This window comes from Bufo bufo, chromosome 3 (genome assembly GCF_905171765.1).
Source record: "Bufo bufo chromosome 3, aBufBuf1.1, whole genome shotgun sequence".
Classification (NCBI taxonomy): Eukaryota; Metazoa; Chordata; class Amphibia; order Anura; family Bufonidae; genus Bufo; species Bufo bufo.
The window spans coordinates 684,314,930-684,321,993 of record NC_053391.1 but is presented as its reverse complement, the minus strand read 5'-3'; positions in this window follow the sequence as shown (position 1 = coordinate 684,321,993).

Genomic DNA, 7,064 nt, shown 5'->3' with positions numbered 1-7,064 from the left:
GGGGGGGCGGTTTACCAGGATAAGTATAATACACCTGTAAACCAAACACCCCCCCAGCCTGGATCGCTTCTAGAATCTTAACGGATGAAGGCAGCCAATCACACGGGTGCCCCCCGCCCCCTCACCGACACCCGCACACCCCAGTTAAGAAACATCTCCCGGAATTGATTGATACATCCCCCACAAGTGACGGATAGATAAACCCACATTACTCGAAAGATCCGCCCAAGTGCTACTACTCCATATACATGCACCAAGTCCCATATCGTTAAACTAACATACATATCCTGTCCAAACCCCTGGACGCATTTACACCGACATATCTAATAAACCTCCAAAAAAAAGGAGATAAATAGGAACAACATAAAAAGGTTGAGCATTATAATATAACAAAAAGAAGCAGCGACACAAGATCTAACCCCACATTATTTATTTATTATTTTTAAATACATACGGTATGTCTTTTCTTAATGGACTCTATTCCGTATATATATTTTTCACCATATATATACATATTTTTCTTTTAATGGAAAGTATTTCCAGTGAACAACCCCCCTTCACCTCCGATTTTAGACTTCTCATCAGTTTTTATCCTTTCCTATCCCTCAACATCTTATATAAATACATGAACTACATATATCTTTATCAGAATATACAACAGCGCATCAAAATACTCAATTCACACAGATCATGATGTGGATGCACATATAACCCCCCTATTGATATTTTAGCCACCCCCATGATGTTAGGTGGAATAAATCCCAATATCGATTTTTTATGCCCCACGCAAAAGAAAAAAACTGACCCAATGGTAATGATTTTTATTAGAAAGACCACTGTAAAGATGCTCCTATCGGGTCCTTTTATGCCCCCATAATTAAACAACCGCAAGTAACATATAAAAAGATCGGAAGAAAAAACATTGAAGATCGCACTAGCCGGAAGATCTGCATGCGTTCCAGGTTGGAACGCTATACCCCACTTCCGGACATGCGCACCGTCCACACAAACAACTCCGGAAAAAGACAAACAGGGCCGGGCGCCGCGATGCGCTCCAGCCTGGAACGCATCAACTCCCGGTCATGCGCAATAGCGCGGCCGAACACTTACACTTCCGGCCGGCCGAACGGATCGGATTTTGGCGGTCTTTTTTCCCCCTGTGGGCGGTCCCCTGGTATGTTTTGGCGCCCTTTTACCAATTAGACGCCATTTTAACAACAGTTTAAGAGCAAAATAAGGGTATAAATACCTGTTACCACAGACAGACCAAATATTGCTCCTGACGAAGGGACGTGCCTGTCCCGAAACGCGTTGAGCCGGATTTTTACATGTATTGCAATAAAGACAAGTGAAGAGAAGCACCCGTGTGATTGGCTGCCTTCATCCGTTAAGATTCTAGAAGCGATCCAGGCTGGGGGGTGTTTGGTTTACAGGTGTATTATGCTTATCCTTGTAAACCGCCCCCCCTCGTGAAGTGAGTAAATAAGCGTACGATACTACAGTATTTTTATTACATTTACTTGTATCCTTTTAAACAGATTTTACCTATTTGTTACAACTCACTCGCCCTACTACACCACACTACGTTGTGTATGACACTACAGAATACGGTCTCTTAGGCACTTGAGACAGAATGTAGTGTACTTATGCTCATCCATTCCGAATTTGTTCCTACCTTGCGTGTATATCTTTATATATTTTTTAAATATTTTATATCTTATATTTTTTATATATCCACACATTTTTTATTACACTTTTTTACAAATTTGAAGTTGGTGTAAAATCCACTGTACCCTTGAATATCTTGACACTGACCTACCACTATTGGCGCTAAAAAGGGTTTCTCCAAGAACAGGCGAGATTGAGGTGGTACCAATACCCATCAGTCCCCCTAGTTTGGCATACTCTCATATCCTCTACAGGCAGACACTCTGGTCGACCTGACAAACCCCGAGCAGCCTCTAGTATCTATCACTCTATTTCCTTTCCACCCCACTCCTACAAACCCGAGGCGCCTCAAGTTTTTCAGATCTAGTGGAATCCCTTCCAACAGATCTGTCTGACCCTCAAACTCTCTCTCGGTCTAGGACAGTGAAAGGGTTAGTGATGCCATCCTTAGTGGTATAGGAAGTAAAGGCGTTAACCAAGAAATCCCTTGTTGTCTAAAGTAGTAAAGAGTTAAGGATAACGTCCCTGCTGGTCTAGAGTGCTGAAGGGCTAATGGTAGCGTCAGTGGTGGCCTCGGCCATTAAAAGGGTGAACGTTACATCCTGTAATAGGCAGTGGGTGTGGACCCACTGTACCAACACCGGTTTGACTTTGGGCTAGTCCTAAGGGTGTTTTTTTGGAGGTCCCCTGATTTTTACCCTTTGACCCCTACACAGGTATCCGGTCTTCACTGCAGTGGATCCACCAGGCCTCTACCTCTTGGAATAGTCCCTGTGTTGTTGGCAGCTGACCCACGTGAGTCAGAAACACTGGTAAGAAGCACCAAGGGATCAGGCAATACTCGTAGTCAGTAAACAGGCTGATTGTCAGGGTACACAGATTTTGTGCAATTCCGTGAAACTAATCCAAGGTCAGGGGGCAGGCAGCAAAGCGTCAGTATGGCAGACAGGCTAAAGTCAGGGCAGGTAGCGGAGTATTAGAATCAGTTAACAGGCAGAGGTTCGGAACACGGGCAGTCAGAATAGCACCTAAGCTCATGCACCCTCAGCTATGGGAGGGTGCCTTAAATACCCAGAGGTAACCTGTGATAAGACAGGTGTAACACCCCAGAGGTGCATTACTTTTTCTGCACCCTGCTACTATCTCTAATGGGCTAATATAACGTCATTCTATGCATATGTTTCTAGGTCCTGCAAAATGTCTATTCATATTTCTTATTACAGATGTAGCGGGGTTAACACACAAACTCTTAACTCAAAATTCTTAACTTATCGCTCTATCTTGAAACAAAAGCTTAACGCATTTAGTTTAGATAACACGTCTCATAAAGCATGTGTGTTAACTCTACTACATCTGTATGTAACTGTTTAATTGCAATATGCCTGGTTCACCAGCAGGTGGCAGCATAAATGGCAGAGCTACAGGGACAGAGACGTGAGTTTCCCTTCCATTCTAAAACCCCCCCCCCCTCTGTGGTGTGGTGGGAGTTTCCCCACTTGCTGCAGAGAGGGAGGAGTTTTAGTTTAGAGTTAGTCTAGCTTACCCCCTGCTAGGGGAAGAGTCTAGTTTTACCCCCTGTCAAGGGAAGGGTGTGCAGCAGGTACCTGTTGGACGTGGCCTTGCCTAGGCCAGCTGGAGCACCTTCAGCTCAGCTGGATATGGAGGCAGAAGCTTAGAGCCTCAGGTGCCAGGAGAGAGAGAGACTCCCTGGTATAGCATAATTCAGAGTCAGACTACCAAGTGAGAAGTTGCAGCACCAAGAGAAAGCTGAGTTACATAGCTATCCTGTCAGTACAGCAGAGCCAGAGAGTAACGGGCGTAGCAGAGAGGAGTTTGCCTGCCACAGTTAATACCAAAGCCTGCTGGAACCAAGACAAAGCCTGAATTATTGAGAGTAAAGCTGTTATTGGTACAAGTTCTGGACTCCATTTATTTCTTCATCCCCTTCATCAACAACCTCCCTTTTCATTTGCTACGGAGCCAAAGCCTGGGGTCCAGTGTATCCAAATAGGAGCACCATGACACGTGCACCAAAATTAAGGGACATTATAGGCTACCCTACACCACTCTGGCATTCCTACATCTGGGTAACATCCACAGTATCATCTACTACATCACTAAAAAGGGAGCCCTGTGCCCTTGTTGCTTCACTGCAACTGGCGTCACGAAAACAAGTACACTTACTGTGTTTCTCTTAAAGGGACCCCTTGCCGCTGCCGTGCGTCGCACAGGGAAGACTAAGGACTCTAGCACGCTAGCTCTTTAAGAGCCAGGGAGTATGCGGCGTGCACTGCAGAGCGCAGGCCATGTCCTGCAAAAGAGGAGGCCACACAGGACACCGGCAGCTGGACCCACTGAAGGTGGGCAGAGGAGAGCATGCTGGTCTGGACCACCGGCACAGCAACATGGAGAGTGGGAGAAAGCAGCCAGCACCTGTGCCCACTCTGAGAAGTGGGGAGCAGTGGGCATAGGCTGCTATCATAACACATCCCTGGTATTCTAAAGAAGTAAAGGGTTAATTATAACACCCCTGGTGGAGTGGGACGGATCCGTTTTCTCTGACACAATAGAAAACGGATCCGTCCCCCATTGACTTTCAATGGTGTTCATGACGGATCCGTCACGGCTATATAAGATATAATACAACCGTATCCGTTCATGACGGATGCATGCGGTTGTATTTTTGTAACGGAAGCGTTTTTGCAGATCCAATGCGGATCCACAAAAAACGCTAATGTGAAAGTATACTGTACAGAGCGGGAGCATTATCTTGCCTGGGGTACTATAATGTACTACACAAACTGGTGTAACTAGCGGACAATTTGCCTTTCCGGCTCATGGACCAATGTCAGTAAGTGGCTGCACCGCCTCTCATCAAAACTGCTGTAGGAAGAAACACCATTTACAATATTAATTCCACAAATTGGGGAAGATTTATCAAAACCGATGCAAAGGTTGCCCCTGGCATCCAATCCGATTGATCCTTTCATTTTCCATACGAGCTATGAAAAATGAAATGTATAATCTGATTGGTTGCTAGGGGCAAGTAAGTCAGCTTTTCTTTCCACCATTTTGTGTGGTACATTATAGTAACCCCAGGTAAGATGATGCAGTGATGTCATCATCGAGTGTCTCAGCAACAGAGCAGGGCCGCGGGGAAGACCGGCCGCCGGGGGTTAAGAAATGTCCTGTTGCCTGGCAACCGGATGAAGCCATCAGCAGGAGCACTGATCACATATAACTGGTGCCATGGGGTTAATGTTATTACGCTTCCACAGGTACTGTAATATGGCCGTCATAATGCAATCAATAGAGCGCAGTACAGGGCGGTATCACGCATAGTTTTAGATATGACCGGTCTTTACACTTGGTTGCAGTGCGGTCAGACCAGCTGAGGGATTAAGGCTCTCCGTGGAGCTGAATGGTCTCCAGGGCTTTATAATACAAGCAGAAATAGTACCCACATAATAGTACCACCTATACTGTGCTCCTATAAGAGAGGCATAGTGCCCACATACCAGTACCACCTACTGTGCTCCTATAAGAGAGGCATAGCGCCCACATACCAGTACCACCTACTGTGCTCCTATAAGAGAGGCAGACATAGTACCCACATAATAGTACTGCCTACTGTGCTCCTATAAGAGAGGCAGACATAGTGCCCACATAATACTACCACCTACTGTGCTCCTATAAGAGAGGCAGACATAGTGCCCACATAACAGTACCACCTACTGTGCTCCTATAAGAGAGGCATAGTGCCCACATAACAGTACCACCTACTGTGCTCCTATAAGAGAGGCAGACATAGTGCCCACATAACAGTACCACCTACTGTGCTCCTATAAGAGAGGCAGACATAGTGCCCACATAACAGTACCAACTACTGTGCTCCTATAAGAGAGGCATAGTGCCCACATAACAGTACCACCTACTGTGCTCCTATAAGAGAGGCAGGCATAGTGCCCACATAACAGTACCACCTACTGTGCTCCTATAAGAGAGGCAGGCATAGTGCCCACATAACAGTACCACCTACTGTGCTCCTATAAGAGAGGCAGACACAGTGCCCACATAACAGTACCACCTACTGTTCTCCTATAAGAGAGGCAGACATAGTGCCCACATAATAGTACTGCCTACTGTGCTCCTATAAGAGAGGCAGACATAGTGCCCACATAATAGTACCGCCTACTGTGCTTCTATAACAGAGGCATAGTGCCCACATAACAGTACCAACTACTGTGCGCCTATAAAAGAGGCAGACACAGTGCCCACATAACAGTACCACCTACTGTGCTCCTATAAGAGAGGCAGACATAGTGCCCACATAACAGTACCACCTACTGTGCTCCTATAAGAGAGGCATAGTGCCCACATAACAGTACCACCTACTGTGCTCCTATAAGAGAGGCAGACATAGTGCCCACATAACAGTACCACCTACTGTGCTCCTATAAGAGAGGCATAGTGCCCACATAACAGTACCAACTACTGTGCTCCTATAAGAGTCAGACATAGTGCCCACATAACAGTACCAACTACTGTGCTCCTATAAGAGAGGCAGACATAGTGCCCACATAACAGTACCACCTACTGTGCTCCTATAAGAGAGGCAGACATAGTGCCCACATAACAGTACCACCTACTGTGCTCCTATAAGAGAGGCAGACATAGTGCCCACATAACAGTACCAACTACTGTGCTCCTATAAGAGGCAGACATAGTGCCCACATAATAGTACTGCCTACTGTGCTCCTATAAGAGAGGCATAGTGCCCACATAACAGTACCAACTACTGTGCTCCTATAAGAGTCAGACATAGTGCCCACATAACAGTACCAACTACTGTGCTCCTATAAGAGAGGCATAGTGCCCACATAACAGTACTGCCTGCTGTGCTCCTATAAGAGAGGCAGACATAGTGCCCACATAATACTACCACCTATACTGTGCTCCTATAAGAGAGGCAGACATGGTGCCACATAATAGTACTGCCTACTGTGCTCCTAGAAGAGAGGCAGACATAGTGCCCACATAACAGTACCACCTACTGTGCTCCTATAAGAGAGGCATAGTGCCCACATAACAGTACCAACTACTGTGCTCCTATAAGAGTCAGACATAGTGCCCACATAACAGTACCAACTACTGTGCTCCTATAAGAGAGGCATAGTGCCCACATAACAGTACCAACTACTGTGCTCCTATAAGAGGCAGACATAGTGCCCACATAATAGTACCACCTACTGTGCTCCTATAAGAGGCAGACATAGTGCCCACATAACAGTACCACCTACTGTGCTCCTATAAGAGAGGCAGACATAGTGCCCACATAACAGTACCAACTACTGTGCTCCTATAAGAGTCAGACATAGTGCCCACATAACAGTACC